Below are 26,017 nucleotides of genomic sequence, written 5' to 3' on the forward strand. Positions count from 1 at the left end.
AAAGACAATGACATCCTAAGGAACTAGGAATTAAAAAATGTTTCGCCTAATAGGTAAGCGTTCGATTGTGTTGTTTTTATACTACACTTCCCTCCTAAGTGGCCACATTATTACTTATGAGGATATAGTAAATAAATTACTACAATTAATAAAACTACGTGTCGAACATGAGGCACGCTACAGGGGACGAAAAACGTCCGTGGAGTAATAGCTACAGTATTGGCCTTCTGCTTTAGAGGTATTCCGTTCCAATGCGGCTGCTGAACGATTTTGCCTAATCTATGCACATGCATACGTACACAGTTACACGCGCGCACACACACACACACACACACACACACACACACACACACACATATATATATATATATATATATATATATGTGTGTGTGTGTGTGCGTGTGTAACTGTGTACGTATGCATGTGAATACATTGAAATATATAGCTAGATTAGGCAATATATATATATATATATATAAACGAAAAGAAAGGGGGTGAACCGAGGGGCCCGATTTTTATTAGTAATACCGTAAGAAGCCGACATGTCACCAAGGAAAATATAGGGGAATTTACTTGTGCCTAATAAATGAAATAAAAAAACGATAACTTAACGGAAATGAAAGTGAATGAAAAAGACAACTTGCCGCAGGTGCGGAACGATCACACAGCATTCGCTTTCCGTGTGCGATGCTCTACCAATTGAGCTACCACGGCGCTGTTTCCCCATCCACTTTCTTGTGTATTTATGTTTCCTAGTAGAACTCTGGGAGTGTTAGCTAGTGCCACCACACACAGACCTTGGCGGCAGATGTAGAACATCCTTTCTGCCGCAGGCGTCACGAGAATATGATATTTTAAGATGAAGGCAACCGGTCAATAATACCGCACATGCTATATGAAGGCATCATTATTGCCAGATTTGAGACCCTCCTCATGTAATAAACGAGAAGAAAGGGGATTAAACGAGGGGCCCGATTTTTATTAGTTATACCATAGGAAGCAAACAAACACTGGCCCCATGGACAAGATAGGGGGAAATACTTGTGCTCAATAACTGAAATAAAGAAAAGATAAATTAATGGAAATGAAAGTGTATGAAAAAACAACTTGTCGCAGGTGGGGAACGATCCGACAGACTTCGAATTTCGCGTGCAATGCTCTACCAATCGCGCTACCGTGACGCCGTTTCCTCATCCACTTTCTTGGGTATTAACGTTTCCTATTCGAATCCCTGGGAGTGTTAGCTAGCGCCACCACTCACAGACCTTGGCGGCGGATGTGGACATTCATTTCATCCTAGCTAAGCGGATGATAAGAGCTAGGATGCCGTATTACCGTTCATCCCGTATGCCTTCAACACAGCCAAGCATGAAGTCGGGGTACGCAGCTTTCTTTGTCCTCTACGCTCGCCATCCTCAAAATTTTCTCGACGCCATACTTCGTTTTTCACCTAACCATGATGCTTCTGTCACGCAGATACTGTCTAGTGCCGAACAAGCACGTCGACTTGCCGGGCTCCGAGGCATATCGTCACATGTTCATGATAAGGCTCGCTACGACGTACATCTGCCCGTAAGGTTCGTCACCGTTGACTTCGTGGGGCTCTGGACACTGGTTTTGAAAAGGGGACCTTGCCAAAAGCTTCTCTCCAAGTATTCGGGCCGGTTTGTCATTATCAAATGCTTGAATGAAGTGACCGACGCCATCGCTAAAGTCACGGCTGATAACCGTCGTTCGCGCAAGACGCAAGTTTTGGCCGAAAACCGTACCATGAACGCGCACTCTGACTCGCTCGGTGACCTTCATCTGCCCCGGAAGAAAATGTTGTGCTACACTGGAGAAGCGTGGAAGAGCAAGAAGTAGCGGCGCGAGATTTTTGGGCTCATTGGCAGTTTCGGACCGTCCCATGTCTTCGCTACCCTTTTCCCTGTAAAGAAATGCATTTTGCATTCGTAAGAATATGTATGTATGTATGTATGTATGCATGTATGTATGTATGTATGTATGTATGTATGTATGTATGTATGTATGTATGTATGTATGTATGTATGTATGTATGTATGTATGTATGTATGTATGTATGTATGTATGTATGTATGTATGTATGTATGTATACACGTATGTATGTATGTATTGTGATGTGATGTGTCAAGTGCGCGAGTGCCGTGATCGGAGTAGGTCAACCATGCGAACGTGACGACGAGACGCTGCAGCGGTGGCACGAGCAGGCCGAAGAAATTCAGACAGCAACAACAACACGCGAGCAGAGAGGAAAGTGAAAGAAGTCGTGGAGACATGTAACAAGAAGCCTGCGTGGAGGAAGGATTTCTTCGGTGTTCCAAGAGCAGAAGTGAATTCGTCTGGCGTCAGGCCCGCGCTTTTTGTTTTCTATTGGACTAGGGCGACCTTCCTGGGGTGTGTCACCGCGTTCTCATAATCGCACGCGGAAGATGCCAAGCGACGTTGGAAAAATTAAGTCCATGCACCGGTAGCAAAGGTTAAACCATTTGACATGGTGTCCGGCGGCAAAACCTCTACCGTGCCAAGGCCACCTGCCCTTGTTCTCAACGTCGCAGCCGCACTTAATCCTGCATCACTGCATCCTGAGGGTTCGCCTAAGCGTAACGAGGATTACTGTTCAACAGTACCTGTCTTCAGCACCGATTCTATGCTCCGAGGGCTGCCTCAGTCGGCACCTCGAGTTCACCTCGCAGCTCCACCACGAAACTGCAGGCCCTTTCTGACTTTGACACTTTCTTTGGACACTGAATTCTTTTTTAGTGTGTGTGTCTTTTATTAGTTTGTAGAATTTCGGCTCCTCTTTGTGCTGGATATTCTTGAATGAATGGCTTGCAGTGTGATAACGAATGACTTCGTCACTTCATGCGCTGAGGCTGTGCCTCAGCCAGGATTCTTTCTTTGAAAGAACCTCATCACATGTATGTATGTATGAGCGTATGTATGTACAGGGTGTCCCAGCTATGAAGTCAAACAATGCAATGAAGTCACACCATTTATCATAGCTTTGTTTGTTGGTGACCAACAACATGACAGCCTGCAGGAACAATTGGTGATTTCATTGCAGAAGTGAGCAGATTGCAGGATCAAGGCATCACTGCACCTGACAAAGGATCGGCAGTACAAGTGCATGCGTTTGTTTGTGGCCCACCAGCAAGGCCGTTCATGAAGTACATCAATGGCCAAGGGGGCTACAACAGTTGTGAGAAATGCAATGAAAAAGGAACGTTTTCCGAAAGCTCTAGACGAGTAACCCATTACGAACTGATGGTGCAATTTTAAACCAAGATCAGGAAGAGCACCATCGTGGAGGCTCACCATTGAGTCAGCTAAAGATTGACATGGTTAGTAATCTTTCGCTGGACTATAACCGCCTCGTGCTCCAAGGAGTTGTGAAGAAGCTGTTTAGGGTGCATAGTGCAACCTCACAGGTGAGAGGTAGCAGTACGTGTGCAGAATGAAATATCAGCGATGCAGATAAAACTGCAGAAGCACACGCCTTAGTAAATGGCCCGTAAGCACCGAAGTCATTGCGATGTGGAAGAAAGGAACGCTACAGACTTTCGGAACCCTTTTTTTCTACATTGGATCTTCAGTGCTAGCATGACGCATTAAAGAGTGTTATTACCAGCATTTTATGAAAGCTGAGTCTATTGTCTATTACTGCAAGCCCTAATCTTTGCCAGCTCCAACTAAACTTGCCGAAAACTTCTCAAAGTGTTTGTCACTGATGCTGGAAGCCTTCACGGCTAAGGTGTTTATGTGTACAGTATACGCTCACTTGTACGCCTTCCTGATGACGTGCGGAGGTTTCGTCATGTTGATTAGTTTTCTGCCTTCCGGTATGAGTTTTTGGGTCAATTGAAGGGCGGCTTGAAGTCTCCGAATCAACCAATGCAGCACTTTGGAAGTGCTTGTTTGAGTCCAATCAGGCCGATGTGTTCATGACAGCATGCCCTAAAAGGCAGCTACGTGCATAAACTACAATATTGAACATGAGAACGACAACATGAGAACAGATTCATAAAGGAGTTTTTTTTTCAGATGCACTCATTGGAAGGAATGCTGACTCATCCCTTCTTATGAAAGACCGGAACATTGTATTTGCAACAAATGTTTTATCACAAACTGAAAACATCAAGACTTTTGCTAGGTTTTTCCAGCGACTAACCAACTTGTATGCTGGTATCGTGGACACGACTGAACTCCATCCTTACACGATTTCTGATTTTCAGCTGTGAATGCTTCATGGCCAATCAAGCAGATCAAGTCAAAATGCTGCTGCTTACCTTGTGAACAAGGTTTTATTGTATTGCGACTTTTACACAGCAGCTGATGTCACCAATGTATCGTTCGAAATATTTCACACTCTTCACAAACATTTCATAAATGAACAGAAGATTTTGGTGGTAGGTTAGATTATTAGAATGCAAGGGGCTCTTGCAAGTGCTCAAAAATTCCACAATTGTAAATTAAATTTAAGACCTCAAATGTCCACAAAAATATTTTATGAAAGTTTCTGCCAATGCAATTCCTTATCGCCACAAGGACCCCTGATATTTGCCATCAAAGAATGAGATGGAATCCTTAACTCGCAAACTGATGTCTAGCTACTGCAAACCAACTGCCTGAAGCGTTTCACCTTGGCCTTGGTGTATAAACGAGATATGCATGCTGAGCCAGCGTGCTAAGGTTATGTTCAGAAGAGTAAAGTTTAATCTGGTCCTTGATATTTGCCGGCACCCCGCAGGGGCGCCTGCGCAAGCAGGCGTTTGGTGTGTTGCGACACCACGTACCCGAGCACACGAGGGTCGGACCCTCCCGCGTGTAGCCGTGCGCGGCTTAGCCGTGTCTGGGGAAAGGGGGATCCTGGGGGTTGAGCTGATGCTGGGTGTTTGGACCTTTAAGGCCCCCCGGCGGAGGCAACACACCCCTTTGGCCTCTGCTTCACATAGACGGCACCCCCGGACTGACCCACCCGGGGGAAATCGGCAGTCGCCTTTTCCTGTCCTCCTCTCCAATCTTCGTCTTTCTCTCCCACATTTACATCTTTCCTGTCCTCTTTTCACTTCTTTTACTTCCGTATTTCCTGGCGGCAAGGGTTAACCTGGTGTAATTATCCAACCTTGGGTATTTTATAGTAGGTTATAGTGGCGATGCATGGTTGGCGTCTTCAGGCTTCGAATCCTGTAGCGTCCCCTTGTTGGGCTCCGTGGTGGGTGGCCACCATCGCCGCCGAATTTTCCAATTTTTTATGGCAGAAGCTTTTCCCCCATTACCTGATCGCTCCCTGAAGAGGGGGCGCACCGATGAACAGTTCAACTTTTTCATGCAACCGAAAGTGTCCTTTCCTAAATTCCACGTTGTCCACAGTCAACACGAAACAAAGACAGTCAGAATGATATCACCATTTCTTGTAGCCAAATCTATCACTGACGCAATAGGCCCAGGTTATAAAGTGACGAAGATGGGAAGTGGCGATCTTCTACTCGAAGTTCGCGACAAGCCACAATACGACAAACTCTCGAAACTTGTTGCATTTGGAGACATTCCCGTTTCTGTCGGCCCGCACAGGTCGATGAACACAGTGCGCGGTGTCATCTCGGAAGATGACCTTATCGAACTGACCGAAGAAGAATTGCTAGAAGGATGGCAAGAACAGAACGTCGTCAAGGTACAAAGGATAAAAATAAGGCGCGATAACAAAGAAATACCAACCAGGCATATAATCATCACTTTTGGAACTAGCAACTTACCAGACTCAATAGAAACAGGATACTGCAAACTCCGTGTAAGGCCATACATTCCTAACCCACGCCGATGCTTCAAGTGTCAGCGGTTCGGGCACGGTTCTCAAAGTTGCCGAGGGCGCACTACTTGTGCAAAATGTGCATCAAATGAGCACTCGTCCGACACTTGCAATTCCACCATCCGTTGCGCTAACTGTGAAGGGGATCACCCCGCATACTCTCGTTCTTGTCCATCTTGGAAAAAAGAAAAAGAAATCATCGAAATTAAAGTAAAAATGAACCTTTCCTTCCAAGAGGCGCGCAAGCGCTTCTCGATGAACCAATTTAGTCCGTCCTACACCGATGTGGCGCGCCGGGGGGCAGCGCTACATCCTTCGGCGGCCGCCCAAGTCACACGGAGTGTGACGGCAGTCACGCCATCAGCCCCCCCGGCTGGAACAGCTAGCGCTGTACCGGCCCCCACAAAGGAGGACCAGCAGACCCTCGGGCCTGTTGGACCCAAGGCCACTGCGCGCGCAGATAGGCCCACCACCCCTGCGAACGTGCCCGCTGCGCAGGCACTATCCACCGCCTCAGATGAGGTGATGGATACAAATACAAATATGGCGTCTCAGACGCCGAAGGAACGGCGCAGCTCCCTCGAGCGCGCCCGGAAGATAGAGAGATCTCGTTTCACGGGGCCTGGAAAGGTCTCGTGAGATAACCTAATCCATATTTCTTAGACACACAGCACAAAACACATACATCATGGATACACAAATAATACAGTGGAACGTCAGGGGTTTACTCCACAACCTAGACGACATAAAGGAACTCTTACATAAGTACAGTCCAAAAGTGCTGTGTGTCCAAGAAACACATCTTAATCCTTCACGCACGAACTTTCTCCGGCAGTATACCGTTTATCGAAAAGACCGCAACGACGCCCTCACCTCGTCTGGCGGCGTGGCAATAATAGTAGATAAAGGTGTTGCTTGCCGGCAACTACAGCTTAAAACAACTCTAGAGGCAGTTGCAGTCCGTGCGGTACTGTTTGATAAGCTGATCACAATTACCTCTGTATACATCCCCCCGAACTACCAACTTTCAAAAACAGAATTTCACACCTTTATCTATGAACTGCCCGAACCCTACATTGTCGTTGGAGATTTTAATGCACACAACACCCTTTGGGGAAGCCGTCGTTGTGATGCCAGAGGACGCTTAGTTGAAAACTTCCTCCTCACTACAGATGCTTGCTTGCTTAATGGGAAAGAACCTACATTTTACAGTGTCGCAAACAAAACATTCTCATCTATCGATTTAAGCATCGCATCGAGTTTACTCTTGCCGCATCTGGAGTGGAACGTAATTAAGAATCCTTACGGGAGCGATCATTTCCCCATTGTCATAAAACTAACAAAAGGTGACGAGTGCTCTCCACATGTCTCCCGGTGGAAAGTCGATTGTGCCGATTGGACACGATACAGGGAGCTGACACAGTTGACTTGGAACGACATCTGTAATCTATCTATCGAAGATGCAGTGACATATTTCACGGCGTTCATAGTTGATGCGGCGTCAATATGTATCCCCGTAACAAATGGATCGTCCTGTAAGCGACGTGTTCCATGGTGGAACGATGACTGCAAAAAAGCGCGTAGAAATCAAAATAAAGCTTGGAACAACCTTCGAGACTCTCCAAATACGGATAATTTGATAATTTTCAAGAAAATAAAGTCTGAGGGTAGAAGAACGCGGCGCCGTGCCAAAAGGGAAAGCTGGCAAAGATATATTTCTAGCATCAACTCTTATACTGACGAACTGAAAGCCTGGAATAGGGTGAATAAAATCAAAGGTCGGCAAACTCATCCTCTACCATTAGTAAACACGCAAGCAAATACCCTTCAGGACCAAGCTGACACTCTTGGGGCACATTTTGAAAACATTTCTAGCCCATTCCATTACTCCGATGCATTCCTTAGATACCAGAAACAAGCTGAGAGACGGCCTCTGGACCTAAAAGGAAAGAGCAATGAATCGTACAACCGTCCTTTCAATATGGCTGAATTTCAGGCTGCACTACATAGCTTTAATAAATCAGCTCCGGGCACCGATCGAATAATTTACGAGATGATTCAACACCTGCATCCCGAAGCACACAAAACGCTCCTCTCCCTTTTTAACGCCATATTCTCTGCCAGCTACATCCCGTCAGGCTAGAAGCAAGCACTCATAATCCCGATTCTGAAAGAGGGCAAGGACCCATCTTTGACCAGCAGCTATAGGCCTATAGCCCTAACAAGCTGCCTGTGTAAGTTTTTTGAGAAAATTACTAACCGTCGCTTGGTGCATTTTCTTGAAAGTAACAAGATACTAGATCCCTTGCAGTGCGGCTTCAGGGAACATAGATCCACAACAGATCAACTTGTCCGTATCGAGACAAATATCCGGGATGCCTTTGTGCACAAACAGTTTTTCCTATCGGTATTTTTAGACATGGAGAAAGCATAAGATACAACTTGGCGTTTCGGAATTCTTCGTGACCTAGCTGGAATGGGCGTCCGAGGCAACTTGCTGATGGTGATTCAAAGTTATCTGTGCAACCGCACATTTCGTGTTCGTGTTGGTAATGTCCTGTCTCGTCTATTTACTCAGGAAACAGGCGTGCCACAAGGTGGAGTGCTGAGCTGTACTTTATTCCTTGTAAAAATGAATTCGCTCCATACTATCATACCACGTACAATGTTTTATTCCGTATACGTGGATGATATCCAAATAGGTTACAAGTCATGTAATCTTAGTATCTGCGAGCGACAAGTGCAGCTTGGCCTGAATAAGTTGTCTAAGTGGGCAGACGAGAACGGCTTTAAACTAAACCCTGAAAAAAGTACATGCATTCTTTTCGCCAATAAGAGAGGGGTAATACCGGAGCCCGCTATTGATCTTAATGGAGAACGGCTATCTGTTAGTCATGAACATAAATTTCTAGGTCTCATTTTAGACTCCAAACTAACTTTTATCCCACACTTAAAATATCTGAAAATGAAATGCTTGAGGACAATGAATCTACTGAAGCTCTTGTCCCGCACATCTTGGGGAAGTGACAGAAGATGCCTCTTGAGCTTGTACAAAAGCCTAATACGGTCACGCCTTGACTACGGAGCCATTGTGTATAACTCTGCGACGCCTAGTGCTTTGAAGATGCTCGATTCCGTTCACCACTTGGGTATCCGTCTCGCTACTGGTGCGTTCAGGACTAGCCCCGTAGAAAGCCTGTATGCAGAGTCTAACGAATGGTCCCTACATCTTCAAAGAACATATTTAAGTCTCTCATACGCCCTCAAAGCGAAATCAGATTTCGATCATCCATGCCATTCAGTTATTTACGACCTGTCTACGGCTAGGCTTTTCCGTAACCGCCCAGGCACTAGACCTCCTCTGTCCCTTCGGTTGGAAACATTGTCCGAAGAAACAGGTGCGCCGATTTTAGAGAATGTCATAATGGCAACTACGCGGCTTCCACCGCCTTGGGAGTGGAAGACTATCGAGTGTGACGTGTCGTTTGCAGAAATATCAAAAGGAGCACCTGAGGCACACATACGGTCACATTTTCTTGAGCTTCAGGAGAAATATTCTTGTGCTGAATTCTACACAGATGCCTCTAAGTCTTCTTCTGGGGTTGCTTACGCAGCACTAGGACCAGCATTCTTAATATCCGGTACATTGAACCCACATACATGTATCTTTACAGCGGAAGCATATGCAATACTCTCTGCAGTGAAGCACATCAGGGAAATGAATCTTACTAGGGCTATAGTATTCACAGACTCACTGAGTGTAGTGCGAGCCCTTATGAACGTATGTAAACATAAAAACACTGTCTTTAACGAACTGTATGCATTGCTATGCTCAGCTTATAGTGCTAAACAAACGATCATCCTATGCTGGGTACCTGGCCATTGTGGCATAAAGGGCAACGAAGCTGCTGACGAGAAAGCTACTTCAGTAGCTTTTAGTGACACGGATATAAACATACCCATCTCAGCCACAGATCTTAAAGCATACCTGCGTCACAAGCTCAAATTCCATTGGCAGCAACAGTGGAATGCTGAGATATCAAATAAACTGCACTTGATAAAACCCAAATTAGGATATTGGGTATCGGAGACAACATCACGATATAACGAAGTGCTCCTTTGCCGATTAAGAATAGGACACACCTACGGCACTCACTCTTACCTCTTGACTGGGGGGCATCCGCCCTCTTGTAGTAAGTGCGGCCAAAGTCTCACAGTCATGCACGTTCTTATTGAATGCCCTGCAATAGAAGCACAGAGGAAAAAGTATTTCATTTCCGCATATCGCGAAAATATTCCTCTTCACCCGAAATTTTTTCTCAGCAATGAACCGCTTTTTAATCCGAAACTAGTTTTAGAGTTTTTAGCTGAAACAGACTCTCTCGAAATAATTTGGCCAGGGAATTTTTAGCGCACTTAACAGCCTCTGTACTCAAAGAAATTCTTGAAGCTAAAGTGTCAACGTTATGTTTTATCGCATCATGCCTCTTACGTATCAACGTTTTATCGCATCGTGCCTTTAACGTATCAACGTTTTATCGCATCGTGCCTTTAACGTATCAGCGTTTTATCGCATCATGCCTTTAACGTATCAACGTTTTATCGCATCATGCCTTTAATCATTGCCATAGCCCACAGCACTACTACGTGTCATTATTTTAGCAACAATACATTTTACGCCATTCACAGCAACAGATTTTAGGCCTCTTTACAGCCATCTTAGATATATCATGAGGAATTCATTGTCTACACCATTCACAATGCACTTTAAACATTACATTTGTCATGGCGCTCTTTGGCCATAACTGGCCCTTGCGCCATAAAACGCCACACATCATCATATTTGCCGGCCATTCTTTGCTCAAATTGCAAAAGCTTTACCAAGCTGAAGGTGCTTGACGGGGCATTGAGCAGACAACATAGTCACATTCGTCTGTGAAGCACAAAGAGACAACGCATGTTCTTGGTGGCATCCGAGCAACTGTAGAGAGACGCCCCACAGTGAACTACCACATTTCGATGGAAGCTATCGAGGATGTCTCATACGTTCTACGGTGTTCTACGGTGTATATTGAATGGAGCAAGCGTGGCTAGTGGTCATTTCATATGTATGATGACAGAAATAAGGGCTCCCTCATTGTCTGCACGGTACAATTATGGTAGATACATGGAACGTCAAAAAAACATCGTTTGAAAGCGAAACCAATGAGCCGCAAGCACTCCTCTTAACAAATGTGAACTATCTTGGAAGTTATTCTTTGCACTAGAATTTGTGTCTCAGGATTTGTATTCCGCTGAAAACATGGGATCTCCTTGAAAATGCTGTGAAATATTTAACATATTCAAAGACAGATTCCTAATTTATTTATTGTAATGGAAAGCTTACCATCCACTGTTCCCGATCCCACAGGGATCACGTCAATATGCATTTATTCGTGGGTAAAGGCTGGGTAAACAAAAGCAGGACGTTTGAAAGGGTCTCAAACTGCTAAACTTCTTTTGCTCTGTGCACGCAATTCGGTGCCACTAATGAAATTTTACTTATACTCAATAAGCCTCTTGACTTTTATTTATTTTACGGTCATATGTACCTCACTATGAAGGTTGACGAATTCATTCTGCCTTAATATTCCCAGATGTTATCAATAATCCTGTTCAAGAAAAGCAATACTATTGCTGTGGTACCCTCAACGTGGGTCCAGGTGAGCAAGATATTTTGGGCACCAAACAAAAGTTCAATGCGAGCGACAAAAGCAATAGAAAACGAAGTCGAGCCTGAGATACACTGGACCCAGTACAACTGTGCTGTTTTGTCTAGTGAGGGTAATTTTTTTCAGATATGCGGGCTGGTGTTTATATTGTCTTGGAAAAAGGGGCCGAAAGCTGAGAACACAGGGGTTTCGGTGCAAAAAGTTTATATAGAAACGCCAACTGTACTTTCTTTTCTTCGGAACTATTTAAGTAGTTTGCTCTATAAGTCATTGCGGCACTTAACTGCAGGTAGGCAACCAGCTTCACGAATTTAAGGCAGCCATCATCAAACATCTTGTTTTTGTCATTATTTTACATGTCAAACTTCCTGTTTATTTCAAAGCCACCCACCTAGCACATTCAGTCTGCAACACACACATAAAGTGAATACATGCTTTATTTATTTATTTATTTATTTATTTATTTATTTATTTATTTATTTATTTATTTATTTATTATGCCTCAAAGGTCGTGAACAGGACATTACATGACGGTTGGGCACATATAGAAAGAAGAGCGTGTCAGGATAGGTAGCGTGACTTGAAAGATCGTCTTCGATGGCAGCTTTGAAACGAGGAATAGAAGTGAAGAGGGTGATGTCATGGTTAAAAGGTAGACAATAACCCGGGGCACTATGCCGACCAAAGTAAAATTTAAAACAGAAGAAGACGCTGGTGTCAGAAGGAAGGATATTCCATTCACGGGCTTTCTGTAGAAAAAAAGAACGTTGATACGTAGTGGAAGGGACATTTGGGAGAACACAGCATTAGCATGCGTGTGGCAGGAGGAGCGATGGGCTGGAATGGCGATTTAGTTAGCTGTGGGCTGTGAATCAAAGAACCTAATAAAAAAGGAGACCAGCACTTTTTCGGCAGGAGGTGAGTAAGGGAAGACACAACGTGTATTTTATAGCTGAAGTGTTTGTATTGTAGGAGTGGTCGGAAAGAATGAATCTGGCAGCTCGGTTCCGAACAAATTCTGTGGTGTTAATAATATTAATCTGATTGTTGTCATAAATAGCACAAGCACATTCTAGTTCAGTTCGGATTAGGATTTTATATATAGTATTTTGAGTGAGGAAGATGCCGAGGCCAAGTTACGGCGTAGATTTCCAGTAATCGGTTGCAGGAATTAGTTAACTGTTCGATAGGACGCGTCCAAGATTGGTCGCTAGATATGTGCACTTCTAGGTATCTAAATGTTTCATACTGTGTTAAAGTGCACTTGTTGAAGTAGTAGAGAGGTAGTACTTATTTACGACGTTGACGAACGCACACGTGAGAACACTTACTGACATTGAGGGACATGCACCATTTGCTGCACCATGTCTGGATTTCGAGGAGGTCTTCCTGGCGAGTGGAGCAGTCTAAAGTATTTGTTATTTGTCGGTATAAAACGCAATCTTCTGCAAAAAGCGTAGGTTGGATGATAAGTTCAGTAGAAGGTCATTATTATATATGAGAAAGAGGAAAGGCTCAAGGACAGTGCCTTGGGGCGCACCAGATAGTAGAGGACATTGTATTGAGGAGAATGGGTTAGCGGAAACAAACTAAAGGCGATCGGTTAGAAATTCACAGATCCAATTAAAGATGTCTGGTTGAAGATTAAGGTGCGAAAGTTTATGCAGGAAAAGAATATGTGATACTTTATCGAAGGCTTTTTTGGGTATGTTGGGGTTGAGATGAGAATTCAAATCGTGTAGGAACAGAGCAAGTTGAGTGTGGCTAGTATGAGCTTTGCGAAATCCGTGCTGATTAGGATGAAAGAAATTAACAGATGGCAGGAAAGTGGCATGTGGGAATGTGTAACCTGCTCCACTAGTTTCGATCAAACGGTGTTGATGGAAATTGGTGGGTACTAGGACTTGTATTGTTGCTGTTTTTTAAGGATGGGAGTTAGATTACCGATTTTCCAGTCAGTGAGGACTGATCCAATTGTCAGAGACTGTTGAAATATTAGCGTTAGAAAAAAACTGATGATGTGCTTAGTGATTTTTTAATACTTTAGAGTTAATGCCGTCAGTACCACACGTTAACGAATTTTTTTAAGGAATCGATAATTTTTTCCGTTCAAATTAAAGTAATATTTGGCATAGAGCGATGAGTAGAAGGTGGTAATACGGGAATAAATTCAGGTAGTCATTAGTAAAAGCAGAACGGAATGTAGTGTTTAAAGCGTCAGCGACGTCGGTTTTGGGGGCTGGGGAGCCAGAACTGTCACGTAGAAGAACAGTGTTGGAGCACTGGGGATTAATGCACTGCCACAAACATTTTCGGTTATTGGGCAACATAGAGGGCAACTTGGTTAAAAAGAGCCACGTTTGGCCTCTACGACCTGCTTGTCATATTATTTGACTGGAAGGTAATATTTTTCCCACTGAAGTTTGTATTGAGAACACTTGGAATACACTTTCCCAGTGCCATCACTGCGAAAATATCAAGTTTACATTGTCATAAGCAAGCCAGTAAAGTATTATGCATTGCATCTCAAAAACAAGGATTTGTTCTGAGAACGACAGGAAGTCAAGCTAGTTATGTTAATTTATCACGGGAGTCAGCTTGCAGACACGAGCATAGAGAAGGGAAAAAGATACCAGAAACATTGTCAACTACTTTATCATCGACGTTTGTGTTGTCTGTTTCCCCTTCTATTTTTTTCACTGTCTCCGTGGGTAACGTTTTCTATGCAGAATCTGTAATTGCAACTACATGACATCAGCTGGTTATGATCCTTTTTGTGCATCTTTATAAAAGTTTCTTGTGACTATCTTTTCTCTTACAGCTTAGTTCTCTAACTGACTGTCTAGCCATTGATGTTATTCAGTCTTTGCCCGCTAGCCTTGCCGATTAAATTTTCATTCTGATAATGCCCAAACACATTACTACTTGTCATAATTTTCTTGACTACGTTTTCTGCAATTTCCTAATCTGCTGTATGCAACATGAATGGCTTTTTATCTTTGACATGCTTGAATTACTCGATTCAGAAGTTGAAAAATAATATACCGTGTGCCAGCGGTGAATTTCTTTCATCATATATTTAGGAGTGATTCCTTGCTTTCGTCTTGTTCAATCATTGGCCATTGAATTATGCTTATCATTGAAAAAAGCGGTAACATCGTCAGCAACCGCTGTGCCAGAGTTTATATTGTATCTTTTTCTGTGGCCATGTGTCGTACTTGCGTTTTTTAGCAAAATTAATGACTGGCAGTGCCCTATTATTGCAAATGTTTCTTCGTATTAGCTCTGCTAAAAGCTTTGAGTGAACTTTAATAAATGAAGATGCAGCTGGCAAAAAAGCCTACAGTTCAGACCCCAATCGAGTAGAATATTAATAATCTTGTCACGCCCATCGATGACTCCATCGAGCTGCAGGACATGCCGGTATAGCTGATTCAGACCAATGAAGAACTTGAAAGACTGGAGACAAGCCTCGAGAACAGCAGCATATTTGCCGCAATAGTAAATCTTGCTGTTCATTGCATGTGCTCTTGCTTGGCTAAAGAATTAGGTTGTTAAATATATTACATTATAATGCCTCCCGTCTCATCAGGAATGTAACAAAACCTCCCGTGTCAATATCTTCTCATTATCTATGCATTCGAGACGAAGGAACTGGGCCACTTTGGCGGCTCAGATGTAACTACAACAAAGACCCTACTACAAAGACTCATTATTCATGAAGTAGCTGTTGTGTACAGCTATATTGGAAGAAAAGGGAAGAAACGGGCCGAGAATGTCAACATTGTTAGCCCTATATTTGCTAACAGAAATAATATTTTACTAGAAATTAGCTCTGTGCTCGTCTTTTCATTATATTCATTTAAACATATATTTATGGGCATTTGTGTGGCCCTCATTCCTACGCACATGGTATCAAGCTGCTGTACGTGCAACTCGTAGAGCAAGTGACGAAGTAATGAGCCGAGTCATTGTCTATTGGCTACGCTTTTGTAATGCAAGACCGACTTAATTTGAGGCAAGCAAGAACTTACATTTATTATTGGCCTTCACATACCTTTGAAGCATGCAACCATGGTTGTTTATTGCCCTTCCCTTATGTTTATGATTTTAGTGCTGTACTCTCACTCAAGATGATTACTACATATTCTGATGGTGTGCTTCCAAGCAGCATCATAGTCATGTATATAAGCGTACATATGGACATCCAGTTTTGCGTGAAATATGCGTTAAAGTGCAGCACAATAAGGCATGTAAGTGCTTGCTATATCTAAAGGACATATTGTGCACGAAGGTACATATGCGTATACAAAATTGCATTCCATGCACAGGACCCAGTTGAAAATTACAACAGGATACGACGACAGAAATCCTGACATCTTGTCGTAGTTTGGGACGCTGTCCTGTAGTTTTGTCGCAGCTCGGTAGTCCTGTCGCAGCTCTGTAGTCCTGTTGCAGCTCTGTGAAGCTGTCGCAGCTCTGTAGTCCTATCGCAGGTCTGTAGTCCTGTCGCAGTTCTGTAGTCCTGTCGCAGTTCTGTAGTCCTGTCGCAGCTCTGTAGTCCTGTCGCAGCTCTGTAGTCCTGTCACGGCTCTACAGCCCTACTTGTGGCTCTATATTGTAGCTCCACACATGTTGCAAGTGTAGTCTAGCAGAATCGCTATGCTGAAGTGCACATTTACTCAGCAGTGGAAGGAGCAGCTTTGTGGACTTGCTGTAGTAGTTGCTTGTTTAGCATTGAAAATTATATTCCATTTTGGTAGGAGGCACATACAGGCATTCGAAATTGCACCGTGCAACCTCACAGAGGTTGTTTAAAAGAATGTTGCAATAAATAATATGCAGAAAGATTGAGAAAAAGTCTTGTAACTGTACAGTGAAAAGTAATTTATTAATAAACATAATATAGAACGGGTGAGGCTTATACATTGCTGAATAATGGCCATGTCCTCTGCTATAGAGGTCTCCCAGATAAGAAGCAATACAGGGTAGAATTGCTCATCCATAAGGACATAGCGGGCGACATTGACAAATTCTACAGCGTTAATGAGAGGGTAGCTGTAGTCGTAATCGAACTTCATAAGAGGTATAGATTAAAGGTAGTACAAACCTACGCTCCAACATCCAGTCACGACGAGGATGAAGTAGATCCGTTTTATGAAAATGTTGAATTACCGATGAAAAAAGTGCAAACTCATTATACTGTAGTAATGGGTGACTTCAATGCAAAAGTGGGGAAAAGGCAGGCTGGTGAACAAGCAATTGGAAACTGCATCGTCGATTCTGGGAACGCTAGAGGAGAGATGTTGGTAGAATTCGCAGAAATGAATAAGCTTTGCAAAATTAACACCTTTTTCAGGAAGCGTAGCAACAGAAAGTGTACCTGGAAAAGCCATAATGCTGAAACAAGGAATGAAATTGATTTCATACTTTCTGCTGATCCCAGCATAGTGCAGGATGTAGAAGTGATAGGTAGGGTAAAGGTGCAGTGATCATAGGTTAGTGAGGGCTAGGTTTCACCTCCATTTGAAGAGAGAAAGAGTAAAGTTGGTGAAGAAGAAACAGGTCAACCTAGAGGCTGTAAGGGTACAAGCAGACGAATTGAGGCTGGTACTTGCAAAATATGCAGTCTTAGAACAGAGGGATAAAGATGACATAGAGGCAATGAATGAAACCGTAACTAGGCTGGCTTCAGAGGCAGCAATTGAAGTGGGAAGCAAGGCACCAAGGCAACCAATAGGCAAGCTCTCCCAAATAACAAAGGACCTGTTAAAAAAACGACAAAGAATGGACGTGTCCAACTCAAGAGATAAAATAGAATTCGCGAAACTTTCAGAACTGACCAAGAAGGCGAAAATAAGTGATATTCGAAACTATAACATGAGAAAGACTGAAGAAGGCGTAAAGAATGGACACAGCCTGAAATCAGTGAGAAGGAAACTTGGCATAGGACAAAAAAGATGTATTGACTGAAGGATAAGCAGGGTAATATTATCAGCAAATCTTGAAGGAAGAGTAAAAACAGCAGAAGAATTTTATACCGACATATACAGTACCCAGAAGACTCAGGAGTGCTCTATTTGAAACAATATTGAGCAGGATAAAGAAACTCCTCCTATAACTAGCAATGAGGTCAGAAGGGACTTGCACGACATCAAACAAAGAAGGGCAGCAGTAGTATATGGAATAACAGTCAATTTAATCAAAGATGGAGGAGACATAATGCTTGGAAAGCTGGCGCCTTTTTATACGAAGTGTCTATCGACTGCAAAGGTCCCAGAAAACTGGAAGAATAAACATTATACTAATCGACAAAAATGGAGATGTTAACGAAGTGAAATATTATAGGCCCATTACCTTACTCCTAGTATTATATAAAGTATTCACCAAAATAATCTCCAATAGAATAAGGACAACAATAGAATAAAGACAACAACAGTCGACCAAGGCAACAGGCTGGCTTCAGGAAGGGATACTCTACAATGGATCACTTCCATGTCATTAATCAGGTTATTGAGAAATCCGCAGAGTACAATAAGCCTCTCTATATGGCTTTCATAGATTACAAAAAGGCATTTGATTCAGTAGAGATACCAACAGTCATAGAGGCATTACATAATCAAGGACTGCAGAACGCTTACGTAAATACATTGGAAAATATCTACAGAGGTTCTACAGCTACCTTAATTCTACAAAAGAAAAATAGGAAGATACCTATAAAGAAAGGGGTCAGACAGGGAGACACAATCTCTCCAGTGCTATTCAATACTGTGTGCTTAGAAGTATTCAAGCTATTAAACTGGGAAGGCTTAGGAGTAAAGATCGACGGCGAATATCTCAGCAACCTTCGGTTTGCCGATGGTATTGCTCTATTCAGCAAAAATGCAGACGAGTTACAACAAATGATTGAGGTCCTTAACAAAGAGAGTGTAAGAGTTGGGTTGAAGATTATTGTGCAGAAGACAAAGATAATGATAAATAACCGGGCAAAGCAACAAGAGTTCAATATCGCCAGTCAGCCTCCATAGTCTGTGCAGGAGTTTGTTTACCTAGGTCAACTAATCACAGGGAACCCTGATCATGCGAAGGAGGTTAGCAGATAATTAAAAATGGGTTGGATCCCATACGGCAGACATTGTCAGCTCCTGACTGGAAGCTTACCACTATCATTGAAAACGAAGGTGTACAATCAGGGCACTTTACCAGTGCTGACATATGGGGCAGACTTCCAGACTGACAAAGAAGCTTGAGTACAAGTTAAGGACCGCGCAAAGAACAATGGAACTAAGAATGCTAGGCATAAAGTTAAGAGACAGAAAGAGAGCGGATTGGATTAGAGAGGTAATAGGTATAGACGATATTATAATTTACATTAAGAGAAAAAAATGGGGCATGGCAGGTTATGTAATGCACCGGTTAGATAACCATTGGACCATTAGGGTGACAAATGGGTACCAAGAGAAGGGAAGTGCAGTCGAGGATGGCAGAAGACTAGGTGGAGCTATGAAATTATGAAAGCCGCAGGCGCTAGTTAGAATCGGCTGGAGCAGGAGAGAGGTAATTGGACATCGCAGGGAGAGGCGTTCGTCCTGCAGTGGACATAAAATTGGCTGATGATAATGATGATGACGATGATGGCGATGATGATGATCTCACCACGCTGCTGGCGGCAGGTTGCACTGCCATCAGCTGCCCCATGTCTTCTGGTGGTTCATTCAAAGCTAGAAAAAAACATTGCATCATTAGAAAGTATTTCTTTAAATGCAGGGGTGAAATGTGAGCTGTTCAATTAATAGAGGTATGTCACTAGCAGGCCCCACACTGTGGTGATTTAAGCATGTTGACAATGCAGATATTTTACCATCTGCTGTGATGAAAGTGGTGTGTCAGTTGCACCAAATTGCATCGCAAAAGAAACTTGCTGCGAGGTAGTTGCCATGGACATAGAAACCGATTTTGGCAGAGTCGTTCCCATATCATCAAGACGAATGCAGTCTTGACGATACGAGACCAGACCTCATTGACAAAAACCATTGGCCAAGTGTACTCTTCCTTTCGCCAAGTGGACGTAATTTGCAAAAGCCAAGCTTTTGCACACTCAGACTACAAAGGTTCAGCTGATCCGAAAGGCACATTGGCTACAATTTGCCTCAAGTGCACTTTTTTCTACATTAGGCCCTTGGGAAACCAACAAGACACACTCAACTTACTCATCATATTTGAAAATTCGCCTTAGCCGAGTTCACTACAATAAAGTCATTGAGAAGAGGTATGGCAGAGGATTGAAAATCCAAAACACAAAGCTGGAAGTTCATGTTTCCCTCATAAAGAGCTGCCTTTCTTTTTTTATTAAGGACACACTATCTATAACACACATTTATCCTAGCATGTCTCTATGAAAGAATATGACTAGCTGACAAATACTTGATATTTCAGCATGATCACACAACTATTTGATGCCATGCCACTGATGCAAACATAATGAAAACAAGCTAACCAGCTCAGCGGCTAGGTAAGAACACTTTTGCGCCAGGTATTGCTGCAGGCAGTTGTGCCTCTTCTGTATCTCCTCCGGTGGATACTTTTGCACTTGAAGGAAGTGAAAAGAGGAGTCTGCAAAGAAATAAAAAGCGAGCATAATACGATGTTTCGACAGCATAGACCTACCACTTGACGTAATAATATTCCCCATTGTGAGCTTTAAGGCGGGAAATGCCTTGCTAGTGGTTGGAAGTATTACCCCAGTTCATGCACACAAGCAGACGCTCGATGGCAAGGCCGTGCTTCCACTCACTATGTAATGGGGAAGTAGAAATGCACAAAGGTGAGTGGAAGTAGAGCCTTGTCATCAAGCTGCTACTTCTGTGTGCAAACTCTGGCGATATCTCAACACGAGTTCACCACGCATCCATGCAAGTCAAATGAACACGTTTAACGTAAATATGTTGTGCAGTAAACCATCAAACAGTACAAAATTATGTGTTCCCTAGTACAAACATTAGGCATGAAAGCCTTACACGTAACTGTAGCAGGTATATGTGAAGATTTGTCACTAAACACAATGGACGAATGATAAGGCTCAGCGTTGTTACATGGCAGTTATCTGAGGTACTAGACATATTTAAATGTAAATAAATAGTTACAATCAGCACAAGAAACTGAACAAGCCTCTGCAGTTTCATCAAATTTGGTTCAGAAATAAACTTATCTCTGTACCCATATGTATCTCCATCTTGAGTGTTCTTTTGCGTTTCTTTTTTTTTTTGTTTTTTTGCAATTATTTCTTTTTTTTTTACTTTTTTGCAACCCGCCAGCCTTGATATTCCAGCCCTTGGAGCAGGTAGAATGAAAATTTAGGTTCTGTGCGATATTTTGCAAGCAAATTTTTAATGAATGCTGACACCAAATTAATTTATTTTTACATTCTTTCTTATAACTGTCTTCCCACACTGGAAAAGGTGAATTTCAATATACTATATTGGTACTTATGTAGGCTACTTTTAAATTATTATTAAAATTTCATTTTGCCATCTTTTTCGAAATAGAGGCATAATTGCCTACACAACAAAATTATATAATATCTAAAATTAGCAATAATAACTGAAATATGATACATAGCTTCATTAAAATTGATTGAAATATATTGACTTCATAACCAGGGCAGGAATAAAAGGCTCAATTTTCTTAGAGCAATCTTGACTTCAAAGACCAGTGAAACCACGAGTTTCACAAGTAGATGACTTACGACTCACCTGACATTGAGGCCACCTTGACTGGAGAAAGTGCGGGAAATACTCTTGTCACTCCTTTAGATATGGCCCGGTTTGACAGTGAGCCTGTCAGGCTCCTCTGACTTAGGATTTTACTCCCCCAGGGGCGCACTGCCATCTGTTTGCAGAAGGCAGAATCCGTAGGTAGAGCTAGTAGCCGCTGCCATGTGTCCTTGTCCATGTAATTTCCATGGCCAAGGTGTACCTGCAAGCATAATGCATTATGCTCGAGTGTGACAACATAGGAAAACAATATTAAAATTGAGACCTTGAACATACCATGTGCACAAGGTATTTGAGGACACAATGACGGCTTCAGAAATCACAACAATATTCAGACGAGTTTTGTTATATTTGTAAATAACCTGGTATGTTTTGCTGCTTTTTTATAAGACTGGTAAATAAAATTGCCTTCAGCCTCAATAATCGACCGAATTCAGCTTCGACATTAGCGGCATGCCCACATCCAATAATGCACATTGACGTTGGGCACTGTTGCCACAATAATAGATTTATTGAGTTTTTATCATTCTGTGGCTGTTGGTTTTGTCTCCCACTCAGTGACGCCTGGCATACGCAGCAGAGTACAGGTTTAGATATTCAGAACAGGGTGGCTTGACCGCAGAAGTTCACAACCAGACATGTTGTGGTTGCACAGGCACTTCGGGAGCAAGCGAACGTGCTACTTAGGAGTGGCGCTTAATGAAAACATGCACAGAAGGCTTGAATATTGACTTGGCAGAATCATTTCGCAATGCCGATAATCTATTTTTTAGGGTTCTCACTGATCAGGAGCTCCACCTCCTGGAGAAACTCAACCACCTGAATGGCACCTGACCATTGGCAGCACCTATGTGTCTTTTTCACAGATTATGTTGACGAAGAATACTTGTTTCATGCCATATACAAAGAATTTCATGGCATTAAAGAAAGTGACGATCTCCAAGTCACTGTGGTCGGCATGTAACGAGGCTATGGAAATGTACGGCTTCATCCCCAGCATTAGACTGAAAGTTGAAACCTAGGAATAAATATGCTACGTAGATGACAGTGGGGTTGTCGTGGACAATGTAAAGTGCCTAGACAGATAGAATGAAATAGTTAATACTTATGGAAATTCCAAATCGTGTCCTCAAATAGATTGCTCACCCAGTAGGTGGCAAGTGGTTTCTCATACAAATCAGAAAGCACAAGATCACTAGGTTTAGAACACTCTGGTTGGAAGTACGGCAACGAAGACGCCTCAGTGACCACATCTCAGTTGACTTCCAGTAATTCAACCTACATTTGTCTGACAACGAGTGAGTTACGGATTTAAATCAATAACATTTTGCCTAGGTGAATGCATTTTCACCACTAAATCCTTTGGCTGGTGTCTAGATGAAGATATAAATTACTGCGGTCAAAATGGTCTCAGAATCACAGTAAGCTGAGCTAGTTGGAAGGATTCATTATGCAAAAAAGAGGTGAGGCATGCAGACAGGACACAAGAGTAGAAAAGTGGATAACACAAACGCCGACTATCAACTGAAGGAAGCACTGAGGCAAAAAAAGAAAGAAGACACAAAATCATCTGCGCAAGCTCTGGAATGGTAACACCACGTCTCAGTCAGGTTCATGTGCCGGTCTACGTGAGAGATAACTGTTAAGGCACTTAATCTCTTCCTTATATAATCGAAGGCTGACTCACGCACGCACTTCCACCATCATAGATATTCCACGCCTATGTCATAAGTTGAGTTTCTTCATTCTTGTGCCTGTACAATATCGCGCATTCACCTAACTCTGGCGTGCGGTTACAATCTTGGCAATGTAGGGAAAGATGAGAAGGCGGTCCACAGGTTAACGAACTTTTATGTTCCATTAGCCTCTGATTGATACCCCGCCCCGTTTGTCCGACGTAGAACTGGCCACAGCTGAGGGGAATATTATAAACCACACCCATACAACAATCAGTACAACTGTTGTTCTTATTGTGCTTCACTGGACAAATATCTGTTCTTTTTTTGCCTTTTACCAAGCACAATAAGAACAACAGGCCAGGTTAGAATCAGAGATCTCAATACCCACGAGAATGGTAGGTGTACGGACTGATATACATATGACAGGAGGAGTTAACACCACTTTCCAAGGACCCAAACAACACAAGACAAAGTAAAAGCTTCGTTATTATGGTACAATTTATGTACTTATAAAATTGGAGGACTGGGCAGGACTGGTTTATTAGCAGAGCCTTAAGCAAGTGTAATTCTAGACAGGTCTACTTCTGATAACATAATAGTTTAGTACTATCTGTGCAATTTGCGGTTAAACAAGTAATGCACAGCGTGCAGCAAGGCTTCCTGCACTTGGCTACATTGTGAATAAGAACTTTCCTTGCTATTAAAAATATTGCACCAAGTATTTGCCCACCCAAAGCAATGACAAGTGTGTGTGACTAGACAAGAATGAAGGCAAGAGTTGACATCACCACTTCAGAGAAATGTTGTAAAGTTACTACTGTCATAAAATTTAAGGTTTTTGGCAACTAGCAAAGACAAGGTTATCTTTGCCCTTAAAGGGTGAAGCATACATCACTTTATGTTTTCTAATATACCTAGCAGTTCCTCATCTACACAGAGGTAGAGTTCATCATTAGGTATGGCATTCACTTAGCAAAGCAGGTACCTTTCAGCCTGCACTACACTACCAATGTGCTAAAGCATAAGCCATGCAAGGCCGAGCAAAAGGAATTTCATAACTAGAGTCCCTTTCTTAATACATGCAAAGTTCACAATCTAATAGGTTTCTGTGTACATGTTGCTTTAATAAATTTCAGCTGATAGCACAGTGCTCGCACTGTTTGTTTCTCTGTCCTTTGTCAGCCTCCTATTGCTCTGCCTGCAACTGTCTTAAACACGAATTGAAAATTTTTAGAACACCATGCCACAGGGCGTGGTGCAGCTTAAGTAAGATTAAGAAGCCAAGTACCAACTCTCCAAGCTTGTCATGTACTGCCTATATATGTAAAATCGAGAATGAAACTGAGGCTTGCCATTCTACTGACAACCACAAGCAGAGTGTGATGCCAATTGCCATTTCAATTCCAATGTGCCACTTTGAAGATATTTTGTCTGTTATGCTTAACACAATGAACAAATATTCTCGAATGCAGGTATATGTAAACTTACAAAAAGGTCATATTTACAAATACTAGAACACACTATTCAAATTCTAGTGAAGCGTCAGATTAGCTGGCTAACGCTGTAGAAAATTATTGGAAGCACTGGCACCATTGCCACCCCCACCCATTCAAATGCTACTATGTTGCATATCTGGCATGTCATTTCCCTTTGACCATGCTGTGGCGACGCAAATAATAGGGATGTGAATGAGGCCTTACAGGCAATGTGATATGCGCATACGAAAGGGAAATAGAAAGGCTGTGGGTAGAGACCTTGTGGTGGGTGCTCTAATACTGAAGAGCCCAGGCTACCGGCAGGAGCAGCTGCAATGGCAGCTGCAGTGTTCTTTTCAGCTGCATCAACTCCAGCAAAAAAATACAAGGGTATATATTGCAGTGACCATAACAAACAAAACAAAACAACAAAACTATTTACTGAATTGAGGAGAATAAAGGAGGGGCACAATTTCATGGTAAAATGAAAACACAATTGTGTGCTTCCTAATAAGCAAGTGCAGTGCTGTTATCACAATAAAAAAATTATTACGTTGGACAGCTCAGTGCTCGATCTGCAAAAAAGAAAGCCGCTCTTTGTGAATGAGCATGCACTTAACACCAATGAAGGTGCTGCTTACGACTGCAAATCAGAAAATAAGAAGTGCACTGACAATTTGTCTGGACATCTGAAGACAGAGTACTTGCATGAAAAAGTTGTGACTTTCCTGTCAATTATATCTCTGATGAGCAAGACCCTCTGAAATTCACATTATTTGTGTACTTATTCTGATGTCAAACTCTGCATTCGTAGGCTCCCACTTAAAAACCAACAAATATCTGCAATACAGTTGTATGACAAGTGATAAATACCCTGAGGCATGGTTGCCTGGTGTGCTAGCCTCACTTCAGCACTTGCCACTGGCGATGCTACAAAGGGTAGCTGGCGAGCTGCAAAGCAGATATAGCAAAAGAGCACGAAAATGACAAATGTGTCATGGGAAATAGTGATAACATTGAGCACAAGAAAAATCAGGTCGTGTTTCCACATCAGTAACGAAGAGGTCACCTTGCTCATGCAAGAGACAGTGAGAAATATAGGCTACAGAGGTCTTGTTGGGGCCGTTCTGGGCCAGAAAGATAAACATACGCCTTGGTGGCTTTCTATACTGCCATTCAGTGAGCAAACTGAAGCAAAAATTTTTATGCGGTTGAATAGTAGCGCAATTTTAGACACAAATTCTGCAATGTTGCGAAATGCCAACGCCAAAATGCAAGCTGCCCCCACCTTCCTGCCCCCCACAGCATAGGCTCTTTCACATTGCCTCGACAAGTTTGAGCAAGCAATGTCTTTCCTCTGCCCTCTCCTTCTCGAGGTGTACCAGTATGATGACACATTCGAGTGGAGTGACATGCAGCCAAAAGATGTAATAAGTACCCAAATTATCCTTCGTTAACAAGCCTTGCTGTTCTATATTAGCATCTCTTAGAGCACAAATAATGCAAAATAAGTGTGCTAAATCAAATGAAGCTTTTCGCTGCCTATGCTGAG

The 26,017-nt window shown here is 42.7% G+C and overlaps 1 pseudogene; it reads left to right on the forward strand.

The window, feature by feature from the left end:
• The first annotated feature begins 11,463 nt into the window (after nucleotides 1–11,463).
• On the forward strand, nucleotides 11,464–15,550 carry LOC140213978 (uncharacterized; annotated as a pseudogene).
• Nucleotides 15,551–26,017: the final 10,467 nt, after the last annotated feature.

Source organism: Dermacentor andersoni, chromosome 11 (genome assembly GCF_023375885.2).
Source record: "Dermacentor andersoni chromosome 11, qqDerAnde1_hic_scaffold, whole genome shotgun sequence".
NCBI lineage: Eukaryota > Metazoa > Arthropoda > Arachnida > Ixodida > Ixodidae > Dermacentor > Dermacentor andersoni.